The 16,113-nt window shown below is 40.2% G+C and overlaps 1 protein-coding gene across 1 annotated transcript in view; it reads right to left on the bottom strand.

The window, feature by feature from the left end:
• KCNQ3 (potassium voltage-gated channel subfamily Q member 3) overlaps positions 1-16,113 on the bottom strand; it is a 204,285-nt gene that overhangs the window by 34,783 nt on the left and 153,389 nt on the right. The gene's annotated exons all lie outside the window — the stretch shown is intronic.

Here is a 16,113-nt window from a genome sequence, read left to right as displayed (position 1 = left end):
CACTTACTTTTTCTTTCCCTGTGTGCACTCATTTCTATGCAGATGAAAAGATAAAAGGTTTGAAAGAGAAACAATAGAGAGGGAAAGTTTTGCTCTCCAATAAACACAGTGTGTGATAAATCACTGCCCCTGTGCTATTATCTGTCTGTGAGGCTCCAGAACACAGAGATTTGACAGAAAATTTAACTCCCACTGCTGGCAAATCGAATTCAGTCCAATCTAAAGTCACGTTGATCTGCTTTGTAAAACTATTCCCAGGTTCAAGCTTTTCAAAATCTTTTATACTTAAAGAAGTAAGAAAAATCAAGGGATTCTTGTAAGTGATTACTGTGAAGCAGAGTGGTGGAAGCTCATATTCTAGTACTTCATGTACCCAGAACATGGACATTATAATGTGCTCCCAAAACCTGATCCACAGGAACAGAGGGACAGGTAGCCATGAAAATGTTTCAGAGTTCAGTAAATAAACTGGAAGGATGTCTTCATAAAGACTCTGGATCCCTTGCTTTCATAGCTAGGGTACATCAAAGAAATGATAGGCATTAGGTACTGAAATCATCCAGGGAAAAAAGCTTGTTAAGAATCAAACTGTGTTTAGTGTGTGTTTACTACTTCTTTTGAATTTCAATCTGATACTTAAAGTGTGATTTTATTTCTTGCTGAATAAAACTCCACTTTGTTCTTTGTTTCACTGGGTAAAATGAGCAGAGTCCACAGCCTGCAGTGTGGAGTCAGCAAGCAAGGACCATGGGGAAGGGAGGCTCAGCTCAGAGACACGTGCCCTCTAACCTGTCTTGGGGTTTTGTTTCCTTCATGTGTAGGGAAATCTGGGGCTAAGGGAGCATGTTCTGAGAATCTGCAGCGTTTTTGCAGCTGGAGTAAAAGGAGAGGTGAGCTCCGGATAGCTCCTGCTGCCTTTTGGGAAGGCATTTCCTCCAAACAGCATCAACTAGCAACCTCCATGCAAGGAACAGGCAACTGTGAAACACTTGACAGCAAACCCTGAAGGATTATTTTGCTGAAGCTTTCCTAACATTAGCTATTCAGACTGAAGTTTCCCATGCCAGGAAAATTTCAGATCAGCCATTTTGAACAAGGTTAGAACACAAATAAATGTGTTTGCTCATGCTAAATAATCCTGAATTTCTTTGACAAGTTTCACCTTCTCCCACTCACCAGTCATGCTCCAGAGCAAGGGTTATGTGGTTGGTAGGAAACAGCCTTTGGGTCCAGAATGTGTCTTTTACCATTTACCAATAATAACCATACTCCTGCTGCTCAAGGCGTTCAACAGTTAACTTAGTAATTTTGTGATGTTCCTGCCATGTCCTCAAGCTTGCTTTGTCACACCATACCTTGCTGTCCCCATCTTGTAATTACGAAGCCAGTGGCTCACTGTCTTCCCAAGACCCACTATCCAGCTACACGGCACCTCTACAATCAAATTGGTGTGAACTTAACTGAGACAACATGATTCCTTCAACTAGCTATAAACTACCTATGATTTGCCACATTACAGCCATTACAGTGGTACCATCACTAATTCTCCATTTAAAGCCTTGAACTGCTGCTACCTGATGCTTTCCATTACAGCCATTTTTTAATACCATGTGAAAATTCAGTCACCTATCAGCTCACAAGTATCATTTAAATGATTTAATGAAAGGCAAAACACACTGAAAAGAGTCCAAGGAAATTACATCATCAGCTACTTAAAATAAAGGCGTGAACTCACGATATCATTCGACAGAACAGCACTGTCAGATAAAGATGATGTGCAGATTTTTGTCCAAGAGGAAGACAGAAGTTAAGTTAGTGTGAAATCGTCATCTTTTGCCTAAAAATGCCTACGGTTTTACCACTAGAGGGTATCGGTGCTCCACAGAGCAAGGACATACTGTTTTCGCTTCTGGTTTTCTCCCCCATGAGACAAACTTAGTGCAGGTGTTCAGGTGATGGCACCCATGTATTTGATATGCAAGAAAAGGCATCTCACAGCGGTGACAAGGCTTTTCCTTGGTCACTAAAAACCACAAATGTTGTCATTAATGGACAAGGGGTGCTGCTTGCTTGATCACAGCCCATGCAGCAAGCTCTACTGCTCCAAGAGTGAGCCCATCCATGAGAACAACAGACCATACAGGACAAAAAAAAAAAAAAGTGAAAATAAGATGAGAAGGTGCGACTGAAGATCACAAGTCACCATGAATAATTCTGAGGGCAAATCTAAGCAAGGAATGTGGTCTGAACCCCCAGTTGCAGGAAGTGCATTAATGCAGCTCAGAAGAGTGCCTTGGAGTGCAACTGCTGAGCATGAACCACAGTCCCAAAAAACACACAGACCACAGAGTCGGGGTCCTGCTCCTTTCTGCAGTAGTCTGGGGTGTGCAGGGACAAAAAGCCTGTGTTGGGACACATAACTGCAATCCATCTTGGAAGGCTCAGCTATCCTCCTACTGCACTGTTTCCAAAGGATAAACACCCACTGCAAGTTAATGAAATCACATCTCAGCAATCTTCCTTTAGCATCTAAAATGATGACCGGGTTCAGAGCACTTCATGAATTTTAATCTCCATTGATGCTATGCAACCCACCGATTTCCCTGCAGCCTCTTCTGTTTTGGATCTTGGTGTTTACGAAGCCTGCAACTCTTCTTGTGTCCTCTTTCTATGGAAGATGCTACACAGGTGTCACGGTTTTTTTCATCAATCCCCCTTGCTCAGCAAAGATGATAACAAGGTACATCTTCACCTTGCTGCCTGTGCCCATATTGTGGCCTTGCGAACATAAAGACTTAACTTGCTTGACAGTTGCTGAGTCTATTGTCTGATAGCAATAGGACAACAGCTGAGTCTATATTGTTTAATTTCATCTTTCAGAGGCAGCAGTGTGGGTCCAGTGGTTGAGCCTGACTGTAAAATCATAACAGGCAAATTGCAGGGAAAGAAACTGCTGAAAGCACAAGGGATGAGCAGAGAGGAGACTAACACCAATCTGGGGAATCAAGGGGCAGAGAGGGAGAAGGTCTCAAATTTACTTACAGTTATAATGACACTATCCATGGGCCATAGAGCATCAAGGGTTAGAAGAAAGAAATAGAGTAAAAGTCAAGGTTTAGTAATGAAAATAGAGCCCTATTAAGCCTAAGCCTCCTACTGAACAGTGTTTCAGCAGGTGGCAGTCCAGACTTCAAGAATGTAAATCGGATATGCCAAATGAGGAACTGAAGTTTGTTCTTCAGTTTTTAGAATCATCCTTCCTATCATTTTACATCATTTTTCACAGCCCATTACATTGTACCTATTTGCAGTATTATGCCAAAAATCCTGATTAGTTTGTTGTATGTATAAGTTCCAGACCACCAAATGTCAGTGCTCTTTTGTCACTGTCACAACTAATATGCTTTTCTAGTAAATAAATGTTCTTGTTGCTGGAAATCACATGTTTAACACTCATATTTTCTAATTGTACTATTTTGGTGTATTAAAGACAGTATTCCAAAAACAATACATATTTTTTCCAGGAAAGAATAAGTAATTTATGACTATGCTAGACCATGAATCTAATGTTTCTTGGCTGAACATTAGAGACTGTTTTGTTTGTCAATTTTTTATTTCTTTCAATATTTCACATTCTTTGAATTTTTGTTCTATATCTGCTTTCATTTGAAGCCAATATAATGCAGATATTGCTGAGAACTTTTATATTTTTTCCATATATAGGTGCTCATTGTGTATCCTGTTCACCATTTCTTGCTTCAAAACTTCAGGAGCAGATCACATAGCAATTTGCCTATAATCTATTCCAAAACATAGCAGTCCTTTTGAAGCTGTCAAGAGGACTAGGCATAGGCAGGAGTTGTCATAGGCAGGCCAAACCATCTTTGCATCTGGCATAATTTTGGCAAATTTTTGTCCTGTGTGACAAAATTTTAAGTCTCAAGAAGACTTACAGTTAATACAGAAGAACATGTGCTTCCAGTGTACAACTCACGTTGTTTTAAAGGAGACAGCTCAAGCTGGCCAGAAGCACCTACAGAGACAATTTCTTCTCTATAATGGTAAGGAAAGACTCTAGTGACTGCAAATGAGCTGAATGCCACCCCTTATGTTCAGCCCTGTTTTGGATACAATTGCAAACACCACCTTTTAATAATGTTTATATATTTTTACTACTGAAAGAATGAGCCTACCAGCCATACCAGCCCACTTCTTACGTGACCAGGTTGCTCTGAAATACTTTGCTGTGATTTAGGTATCACATCTACATCTACGTGTGGTTGAGGATCCTGCTTACAAGACACTAATCCAGGCTCTGGGCAGGAAAGCCTCTTGAACAGTTACTAGTAAGAAATCCTCTCCAGTGTGACACTGCATAGACTTCTGTTTGCTCTCACATCTTCAATACCATTTCTTGCAAGCCATTGGAATTTCCTCTGTCTCCAAATGTTCTTACGAATCTTAGATTTTTCTGCTTTGCTTCATTTGGTTCTTTCCTGTTTTCCCTTAAAACTTGTGCTCTAGTTTCATTATGATCTGCCACCTGGTAAATGCTAATGGATTCTCTAAGATTATACTAGGAAAATCTGGCAGTGTTTTGCTAAATTTTTGGTTTAGGGTTCCCAACGCAATATGGTTCTAAAACCATGATTCCCACACACTTTCCCAAATTTCATATTGGAACAACCTTATTTTCTTCAACTATTGGCTTTTACCCATAAGGATTAAAAATGTATCTTTTCTCACAGTTCTTTCAGTTGCTCTATATGCCTACCCACCATCTTTTTCTCTGCATCCAAACTTCAGTTTTCACAGAACATCTGCAGTATCTTGCACTGATCATTTTATGGTTGCTAATGAGAAGCTTGAGTTGGGATTTTTAGCACTAAATGACATTACCAAATATTTGTGAACAGCTCTTCAAAGAGAAGGGATTTCATGCCTGGTTTTCACAGACTTGGGAATATTCAGTTTAATATTTAGCTTCTTGTATGTCTACTCCTCCAAGCAATAGGCCAGCTACTCTTACAGAGATCAGTACTGAGATAAGGATGACAGAAAAAATCCAAAAACATTGTGAGGCTACAAATGTGCACTGTGCAGAGGGGTGCGGGGAAGGGCACTGAGAAACTTAGTGGAGGTCCTGGAGGAGGAGGGAAAAAGCAGCAAGTGCTGCAGGTAGGGATGTTCAAAGGTTCCTTTTTCTCTGCATCCACAGATTCCGCTGAGTACACACACACAGCTCCATGCAGGAGCCCCTGGCCCAATGCCATCATACAGCAAGGGCAGAAATGCCATGCTCAGTAAGCTGAATTGCACTCTTGCTCTGCTGCAATGGCAGAGACAGAGCACGATCCTTCACAAGGCACTGGAGGAAACCCTAGGAAGTAAGGAAAGATCCCCAAAACATTCTTATTCTCCCTGGCATATCAGCCAATCTGGCAGGTGATGAAGTGATAGCCCAGAATGACACTAGTCCATTGGTGACAGAAGTGAGAGACATTGTTCCTCTCACAGTAGGAAGCTGAGCCAGAAAAGCCTAAATGTTTATGCCTGCCTGGTTTTTGATGACCTTGGGTTCTCATTGGCAGGAATGCCTCTGAATGGACTTCACTGTTGTTTCCTTAAGTTTAGAAAGCTTTTAAAATCAAGACCTGGGAGAGGAAGGCTGTACTTCACAGCAGCACATTTAAGGTGCAAAAGAACAGCTTTTAAATCAGACAGTTCTTCGCTCCTGTCCTCCGTGTGCAAGCCAAGAGCCTGGTTAAGGCCTCCTTCTCTTTTTCTTCAGGTCTGCTCCTAAAAACTTTTTGCTTCAGTGCCCTGTGTACCACCATTGCCAGCTTCCTTAGGGAGTACAGCATGCTGGTAAAAAATATTTTGGGTCAGCAATGTCAGACAGCATGAACACCATCAACCTGGACTTTCTGCTCTAGGGGACATTTCAGAAGAATGGCCTGACACATTTCCCAGGTTTGCTGGCATGAGATTGCAAAATAGCCCAGAGCACTACATTTCCCTGCCTGATTTTTCTCAGCTTGGAAGACAAGAGTCATCCACCAAGATCCTATTTCCATCTTGTCTCTGAGATGAGTTTTGAAGATGCTCTGAAAGGCCTAGCATAAACAGGTTACAAGGAGAGGCCTAGATATTTTATCACATGAGCGACTAGGGGACAGATTGCAGAAGCAAAGGAGAGGCAATGACAGTATTCGCTACCAAGCAGTTCGATGTCTCCTATCCTCCTCCAGCTTGAATAAGGATGGAAAAGCTTCTGACTGTTGTTACTAAATATTCTGAGTTGCTCTGTTAGTGGCTTTAAATTCTATCTTTATATTATGTAAGTGACATTGGACTGAACTATTGTTTGGGGCTTTTATCTACCATGACTAGTATGCTTGTCCATGGGCTTATCTCTGGCTGGCAGCATGCTGCTAATTGAGTTGAGACACATAGACTATGAAACACGGTGGGCCATGCAGCACAGCAGAGAGCCAAACTGCATTACTCAGCAGCCCCAGCTGCAATAACTGCAAATCAAATGAGTTTCAGAAGTGCTTCTAACAGGACATTCTCCAAAGGACATTAACAAATCTGCGTGAATCCATTTGAAGGTAAACTTTAAGATTCATGCATTGGTTTCTGCTAAATTTTGTGAAATAAAAGGTAGGACATTTGAATGTCAGCCTGTAATTCAGCAGTCCAGCCTTCAGCAAACCCTGTAAAGAAGTAAAGTGAATTTAGAGTATATAAAGAGCCTAAGGTAAGAGTGTTAATCATCCATGTCAATGCTTAAACATTCTGAGTAGGAATATCCAGGAAAGTACATTTCAAAACATCACCAACGCTGTTGTGTCCAGAGACATGAAAGATCCACTGCCAAATATGACAAAATCTCAAAGATACCCAAAAATTAGGTTCTCTCACACAGACATGCACTGATCTCCCCACAAACCCTTCCCATTTCTTTAGAAAGGAGGAGAAGAATGAGTTATGTCCTCTGAATGATTTTTAATGGAGCTCCAAAGAATGCAAATGTGAGAAACTTCTGAATCCACTGTCATGCCTTTTGCCTTGACTAAATACACTGTTGTGATACACCTTCTCATCTAAAATCAATGAAGATCAAATACGGTAGGGGAGAGAAAAAAACAAGCAAAAAAACCCCAGTCAAAAGCCTACCCACCCTTTCTTCCACCTGACCAAATTCCCTTTTCTCACAGGCACTCTCATCAAATATATTAGGTCTTCCAAAGCTCATATAGCTGAAAGTGAATTTCTAATATCAAGAAGACAGCACTATCCAGAAATAGCCTCTGTAGCCTCTAATACAGGGTTTCTAGGTAGAGAAGTGATAACATTAATTCTGTGGCTGGCCAGATTCTTCCAGTGAACTGAAAAGAGGATCTTTACTCTTTACCCAAGACTTCAACCCATTTCGGAGTTTTGATAGTTTGTTGGTGTTTTTTTTTTTTCTATTTTTGACCCTGCCATTGCAAAAGAATATACTTTTTTTAAACAGTGACAATACTTCCAACCTAATCTAGCACTTTTAGACAGGTGGAATTGCCAAGTGAGAAAACAATTTCCAATTTGGACTGTGTTTTCTTTGCCTGTGCCATCTCAAACTCTATCACACACTCACCTTTATGTGTGAACATGAGCACTTTATGCAATGATCTCAGTTTTCACATGGAGTGGGACATACAGAAGAAAAGTTGCATGGTGCCATTCCCAATAGACTTTTTTGCGTGGTCAGAGATTTGCAACTTGTGCAAATCTTTGCACAAAAAGAAGAGGTGCATGGCTGCACATGACCTGCATCCTACAACAACACTGCCAGTACTCTCCAGGTCCAGGTAACAGTTTAGATGGTTTTCTATTACGGGCAATAAAGGGTGTCCTGATAATGCAGCTCCTCTGCAGCCAGATATACCGCTCAATTCTCTCAGTTTGAGTGAGATCTCTGGATTACAGGAGGTAAATATTATCACTTTAAGAGCCCCTTCCTGAATTTTCTGTCATTAACACCACAGAGATCTCTATCGGTTTGCACCTGAGGTGGCCACAGTTTTGGCTGTGACACAGGGCACTTGACTCAGGACTTTTCCACTTAAAACTATGAAGTATTACAGCTAGAATGAAAGAGAGATCTTTTCCACATAGTGTTTAATCACTGCCTGCACTGGAAAATCAGAGAAAGGTCTCAGATCCTTGCTTTGAACTATCCAGTTGTTGGGTTTTTTTAATCCAGGAGGATTTGTTGAATTTTTTCTAATTTTTATGTAAGTGAAGAATGCAGAGTCATCACCCACCACATCTGAGCCTATGTGATAACACTGCACATCAGTTTTCCTTAGCAAACTGGTCTGTAGCCTATGTCCCATTCACAAATCCAGTGGTGCTGCAAAACAAGATCACGTCAATCGGTCAGGAAAGGATTTCTTACTGTGCAGAATGCAAAGCAGATGAGCTGTTTTCACTTAATTCATAGGGAGAGAAGCGGAGAAAAGGATCTGTGCTAAAAGATGTAAGGGCTAAACTCATATTACAGTAGCTGTGGATCAAATGAATAGCAGTGGTGTGGAGGAATGCTTTTTCTTGGGATACAAAAATTAAAACCAGGCAAAATACTGTGTTAATAGACAGACCAAACTTCTCTGCAAATTAAACCAGATTTTTAGTCTTGTTTGGCTTGATGCTCTTCCTATAAACCTTCTCTTACATCAGGCTTCATTTTTCCTTTGTGCTCCATAGATAAGCAGGCTGTAGTTTGGCATTGATGATCAGTCAGGCAACAAGGATGCACAGCTCTGGCCCATTGCCAGTACCCCATAAAATGGCATTAGCTGGAGGCTGGGGGAAGGTTACTGAGCACTGAATGAAGAATATTCTTGAATATCTCTTTCTACAAACTAACTGGGGATGTCTCAGAGGTTTCAGTTCAGCTCAGATATGACATGAAAATAGGCATTTTTAAACATATCGATGTTTATCTCAGTCAGAATCCTGCCCAGGGGCTGGGCTTTTATCAGATAATGATGCACATCCTGGTGCAACTTCACTCTCAGGCTGCTTCTCCACAGGGGTGCAGAAGCCTCATAGATTCATATTTTCCAGACCTGTATGGATATAGAAGATCCCCCATGGTGTCTCATAGTGCACTAGGTGCATGTGATTCAAGCCCCAGTTCTTTACCTTTTTGGAGAAGATGGCTCCATTATACCAACTGAAAGCATTACCAGAGTCCTGGCACTGAATACAGCGGATGAAATTGCCTTTTGGATGTCAACCTGAGCAGCGTGGTCTCCTAATCACACCTTGCCCAGCTGGTCAGATACTCACTGTCATGCCTTTTCTCACAGTGCAGAAATGAAACCACTCCCTGTAACTCAGCTGCACATCAATCAAACTGCTGCCACAGGTCTTATGCATTTTAATGCCTGACTTTCGAAATATATTTGAAGGCTTCTCTCATAGTTCTATATAAACATTGAGAAGATTTTTTTAAGAATTTATTGGGAAGAGAGAAGAGGGACAGAAAGTGGATTTCAACCCTAAAATGTCAGCTGCTACCTTGATGGCTTACCACATGACAAGATATGTGGTCTAGATAGAAATGTGAGGGGGATGATCATTTATAATCATGGTTTTTCAATATCTTGTCTTTAAACTAATGAGAGTATGTCAATAACTTTGAAGTGATTCAGCAAAGGTGCTTACAGAGGCTGTTCCATGTGGAATTTCTATAGGGTCTGCACCTCCACAGGAAAAAAAGCATTGAAGGGTCTGCAACTCTCAGTGGGCTGCAGACCCATGGTGCTAACAGTCACTAAGGCCAACACAGGAACAGCTGAAGCGTATAGTACAGGTAAGTTATATGTGCTCCTTTTTCACCTCCAGTTCACATTCATTAGTAAATTATGAGTTGTGTTAGCATGGCAAATGACTCACATCCTCCTTGAAGGTGAACGTTGGAAAATGACCTCTTTAGAGGTCATTGTATCCTCAGAACTCTGATTTACACAACCACACAATAACAATAGCACATGGTATTTTGTACCTATGTAAATTTAATGCTGTTTTAAAGTATTTCTGCTGCTTTGCATTACCATAAGCAATTAATCAGCATTCAAAACTCAGAATGATCATCTGTAAGCATGTGATATTTCATTTGAAGTCTGAAGTTGAAGTCTTTGGAGGAGGTTATCAGCCTTTTCCAGGCCTGCCCAATTTTATTCCTGAAGTGTTTCACCAGCATTTGCAACAATGTTTCTCAACAAAATGTATGATGGCTCTTTTGCTCAACTGACTTGTTACTATCTCAGATTACATTATCCCTGTTTAACCTGACAGTTTCAAACAAAGACAATTCTATCAAACCTTCAGGAAAAAATGGCAATATGGAAGGGAATATTTTTATTTGTTTTTCTTTGAAAGAGCTTTATTTAGTTGAGTAAGTAATTTGAAATGGCACAGAATTCAGCATACATATACATTTAGAAAAATAAACCCCAATTTGCAACAATGAGAAGTTCTGCATTCAGAATACAACCTATCAAAGCAGTCAAGTCTGTGCTAAGCACATCTATTGGGACTCACATGTTTGTATCCTCAAAGAACATGAATCTTTGGTTCTCTCCTAAATGAAGCAGCTGGGTTTACTGAAGAAAGGTCCTCTATAACTCCTCTGTAACAGAGGAGTATTGGGCACAGTGGGACACAGCCTTGACATAACTTTCCTATTCTTATTCAACATCCATGGGAACAGGAATTCCTATTCTTATTCAAGCTTTGACACCTTCTTCTGTTGTGGCATCAATGCAGAGAGTGGCTGGAATCACAATGTAATATTAAATCTATAAGAGTGGAGAGTTAAACCCATTTTCAGGTATCGCATGACAGATCTGACCAGCCAGCTAGCCAATAAAGCTCATTCAGTGAGCTGAACTGCTCTCTGAGCTCCACGGACTGTACCGACTAGATTAGTGGCTTAGTAGATACTTAACTCAGACACAGGCACGCAGATATTTGGATGCCTGAACTGAATTTCTTAGTCATGAGTTGAATCTCATCTCATGTAGGTGAACAAAAGCAGAAAGCCTGGAGCAGAAAGCAACAACACTGATGCTGTGCTCACAGCTTGTAGTGCCTCTGCCAGTCCTGAACAGTGGGATGATGGGGAAGTTTTGCATCAGACATGCAGAGCTTTTCCTTTTTCCTGTAAAATTAAGACTACTGCAGAGGAATGAATGTCTGACTTGGGCTTTTTTTATTGAACTCCCAGACAACTGTTATGGTTGACACAGGCATCTAAAGTGTGTGGAAAGTCAGGTTTTTCTCCCTCCACATCCCACCAAGGCATCTCCAGGGATGGGCTGGCACACTTGCCATGTGACTACAGAAAACATTAGTGAGCGCTAGGCAGTAACTCTTTCCCTGGTGAGACATACTGAATGAATCAGACAATCTCTCCAGGATCTCAATGCTCTGATTATATATGAGTATTACCCTTGGCTATCTACAGCATTGCCTGTATATTTGTATGTGGTATAGCATAGCTTGAAGTTGTTCTCAACATTGATTAATTATTTAGGTCATAGGCTCTAACTGTTGCAGTGGTGTTACAATTACTTCTGAGTAGTCTTGATCAAGATGCTCACAACTGATTGTACATTGATTTTTCCATTGCTTACCAGCAGCAGTATTCCTACAAAGGTTCAGAAGAAGTCTGGTCTATACTCAAAACACTCCATATTTTTTTTTAAACAGGAAATTAAGGAGTGTGTCAAGATTGCTCTTCCAACATCACTCTCTTCTTAATTTTTTCTGAGGGACTAATTCAAAGTGCCTTTAAATCAATTAGAACATTTTCATTGGCTTCAATGAGTGCAGGATCTCAGCCCTACCCTTTTGCCAGCTAAGATTTCTGACTGCATTTTGATTCAATAAAAAATAAGTCAGATGTATGTGAAATACAGGCTGGGATTCACCTCAATTTATTACAGACACTGACAGTGCAAGTGTCTGCATCTCAGCATGTCCAGTTTGCTTTAAAGCAGTGGGGAAAACTGAGGACCTTAAAAGCATGATTCATCTGCTCTATTTTAGGTACCTACTTTAGGAGATGAACTATGTATTAGAAGTGCCTACTTCTCAAACTGGAAAAAGAGCCCCAGGTGACTAGGCCAGATGAATCTCACTCATGATGTCAGATAACAAGCCATGAATCAAACCTAACATTCTCTCGAAATGTTGGGAATGATAAAAAAGAAGAAAAAGGGAAGAAAGCTTTCCACCGGGGAAAAAAATGTTTAAATACAACCTTTAATGATAGGGAAAAAAAAAAGGGGGGGTATTTTCTTACTCTCTCACCATTTTAACCATACATAACATGTTTGACACTCAAATATTTGTCAAACTGAATATTGAAAAAACATGAGATGAAGCCAAAATTAATAATAAGATGTTCTTAGAAATACCTCCCTCACACCATTTTTACCCTTGAGGGTACATGCGTTCTAGTGTTCTTCCACAGACAAGACAACTATTAAACAATTTCTAAAGAACAAAAGCTTAGTTTCTCCTATGAAGGTAATGTTATAGTTAGAGAAAAGTTGAAGAAACCCAGTATTGTAATCCCACCTCACCCAGTAAAATTACCAGACCTGGTAACTATTAGTTTTGAAGTTATTTGAATTTTGAGGGTGCTGTGGTAAGTCTGATGATAAAGATAGTCACAAGAACAAAATTTGAAAGGGTTTCATGGTGAATACTTCACACTAAATTACTAGCATTATTTCAGACATTGTGACATTTTAAAAATAAGCACATGTTTATACTCAGCTTGCTTGTAAGGTTATTAGATGTATCTCAAGGTGCCCACTTTAAATGTACGCTAAACAGCTGTAATGTGGCTATGGATGCTGTTTATCTAACACAAATGATTCAGCATGCCTGTAATGGAAAGCATGCAATTAAATTCTGCACACACCATTACTGGAGTTATGGGGGAGGCTAAGAAATATTTCATGCTTTAGACTCTTGGGGGAACTTGTGCTCCTTCCTCAGCATGCATCATTGTGTTTTTTCCTTCACAGGACAGAAGGATACAAAGCATGTGAAATCTTTCAAACCTAAATATTTTTTGCCAGGAATTTTGAAGCGTTATCCTTGTACAAGACATGCCACACTGTGCACAAAAGCAGCAGCAGCTTTTCCCTTGGACCTGGACAGCAGAAGGTGATAATGCAGCAGTCATCTTGTACATTCAGTTGCATCTTTCTACCTTCAGTGTTTAAACTCATGTCAGCTTTATTTTTTCTGTCATTTTTTAATATGTGGAATGTCTTTATGCTGGAGAATACTGTCATATATAAAATTTTTCTCAGTTCCTGGAAATTGTTTGGCTTTTTTGCCTTTTTTTTTTTTTTTTCTTTTTTTCTAGCACAGCTTTTATTAGTTCCCTAGTTTACAGAGCAGGGAGTAAATTTCACATGTCTCTCTATTCATCCTTTATTACAGCATTAACATTTCCATTATCAGCTCAAAAGCAGGGTTTATATTGCAGGCATCAGATCCAGCAATGACTTCATAGGCTGATTTAGTAGCAATCCCTATCAGTTAGTTGATGTCCCACAGACCCAAACTTCATGAGATAGATGATAAAAGAAGAAACAAGAAGGAACAGCTAAAACCAGATTGAATTCAGGGGTTATTGGTTCCTCTCCACTTGCTTTTACAGTACAGAAAGCTAGATAGATTGGGCTCACACTAGCAATTGCTTAAGTTAATGTTCCTAATTGATAAGATATCAGTGCATGAGGTCAGGCATTCTTTCCATGCATGAGTTTCCTTTATTTCCCACTTACAGCTAAGAACAAATGAAGTATAGATATATTTTCTAGGATTTGCAATATAAAATCCATACCATAAGTATATAGCCTAGAACATTCTGGGACATACCAGTCCTTGTATCTTAATGACTTTAAATTTAGAGTCAGTGTGCATCAGTATGGTTTGTATGCTTCTGCCTGCCCTCTCAGGTCCTCTCCCATTAGTCCACTCCACCTACAAGATGTCATTCAATCTCCTCCATGACAGGTACCAGCTTGCTTGCTTGCTTGGTGAGGAAACTCCAAAGTGGAGGAAGAGCAGGTAATCTCTCAAACACTACATGCTATTTGGTGGACTTCAGTGACTTATGGCCTCTACAGTGAGGATAAAACTCACAGGTTGACACAGAAATTTTTAGGCTAAGGAAGTTTAACGATCACTCAAGGCACCATTGCATAAGGCAGGACAGACAGCACGTCAGTGATCAGGAGAGATGGCAAGACTCAAGCTTGTGGCACTCCAGCTACCAGCATTCAGGAGAACCAGCATCAAATGAATGGATATAACAAAGTTATCCTGGGTTAACTGTTTGTCTACTGTTGCTCCAGGTTAGTGCTGCTGCTCTCAGGGATATCTCAACTAGAGAAGAACAGACACTGAAGCCTTTAGGAGAGTCTCTCATCCCTTGGTGCCCAGGGGCAACTGGGAAAACTTGAAATGTCAATCTGGACAGATTTGGATAACCTTAATTCTACCCTGACTTCAGTCCTATAGGCTGGATCTTGGCACCTTGGCAACAGAAAATACTGGGTTTAGGAGGAGTTAAGGCCATATGAATCTGTTCCTTGGTCTCCACTAAGCACCACAAATTTATATTGACATCACTGTAGTTTTTTTTGCTCTCCAATGGGATTTCAATCCAGGTTAGTTTAAAAAAAAAAAAAAAAAAGATTATCACTGGTCCTGAGAACAACTCTCTGTGCACACATTTTCACAACCTTAACCTGAAGCTGGAGATCCAGATCTGGTCAAATAGCAAGTCATACTATTATTGTTACTTGTTAGTACCTCTGACTTAATTGTAGGATGTTTTAATATGGAAGTGTTAGAATTCATGAAGCTATCTAGGGCATTAAGGCAAATGTAGCTGAAATAGAATGGGTTAATTTTCCATGCTGAGAACCAATTAATTAATGATGTGATTAATTAATCTGAAGGCACAGAGTCCTTTGCTTTCACAGTTAATCTGCTTCCATTATTATTGTAGCTTGGTTAAAATTAGCTCAGGTATTTCTACATCCCACTGAAACCCGTTCCACAGACATATTTTTTGTTTCTTAAGTGCAGTACATATACAAAGGCCACCATTTAAGGAAAGTAATGACAGCTTGAACAGAAGTGTCATAAAATCCAAAGTCTCTGATGCACAGGATGACACACTTCGTGTATCTTACTTCCACAGTCTGAGTTAAGCCAAGCACCAGATTTGGCACCAGGAAGGGATATATCTTCACACCACTCTGGCATTGAGTATTGACTTAGGCCTGGATATTTTCTTTTCTTTTCCCTGGAACATAAGGCATTGCCTATTTCTTGGGCTTATCTGGGAATTATTTTGCTATAGCAGAAAATTATTACAGTCTCACTCTTCCTCATGTATATTACAGCTGAGATGCTTGGTCTTTAGCGTAGGCTTTTTCTTTTTAAATGCTTCAGGCTCATCATAGAGGTGACTGTCATTATTCTAGTGAATGCAGTGCATAAGTAGATAGTCTCCAATATTTGAATAAAACAATTTTCTCTGGCTGCATGTGACTGAAGCTGTTGGTCCTTGTAGCCTTTTTCAGTGAAACGACTCCATCTTCATAGTCAGGACCCTGACCTCTCCAGCATGGAGGTGTAGGAGGGGTTGTAACTCCAGCACATGCAGCGGACAGGTCATTGAAATGAACCCAGAAAGATGCACATCTGTCTTCTTACTCCATCATCCTACACTTCCTACGCTTTCACTGACCCAGATCTTCTCCCTGGTTCCAGGACAGTGGTAAGAAGCTGATGTGAGAGCACAGGGTGTCAAGCAAAATATACCAAATAAAGGAAGCAGACAGCAGTAGCTTCATTTTCCCCCCGTCAGGTTTAAAATATCTTTTGATGAATAGGGAGAACATCTTTTCAAGTGAACTAAAAATATTACAGGAAATTAAATAGGTCTGTGAAGATGTTAAATCTAGAAAGTATATTCAATCATTATAACATCTTTTATGGCAGTTTTAGTTC

Source organism: Strix aluco, chromosome 1, assembly GCF_031877795.1.
Source record: "Strix aluco isolate bStrAlu1 chromosome 1, bStrAlu1.hap1, whole genome shotgun sequence".
Classification (NCBI taxonomy): Eukaryota; Metazoa; Chordata; class Aves; order Strigiformes; family Strigidae; genus Strix; species Strix aluco.
The sequence above is the reverse complement of the archived record's forward strand: the minus strand, read 5'-3'. Positions and strand labels throughout refer to the sequence as shown.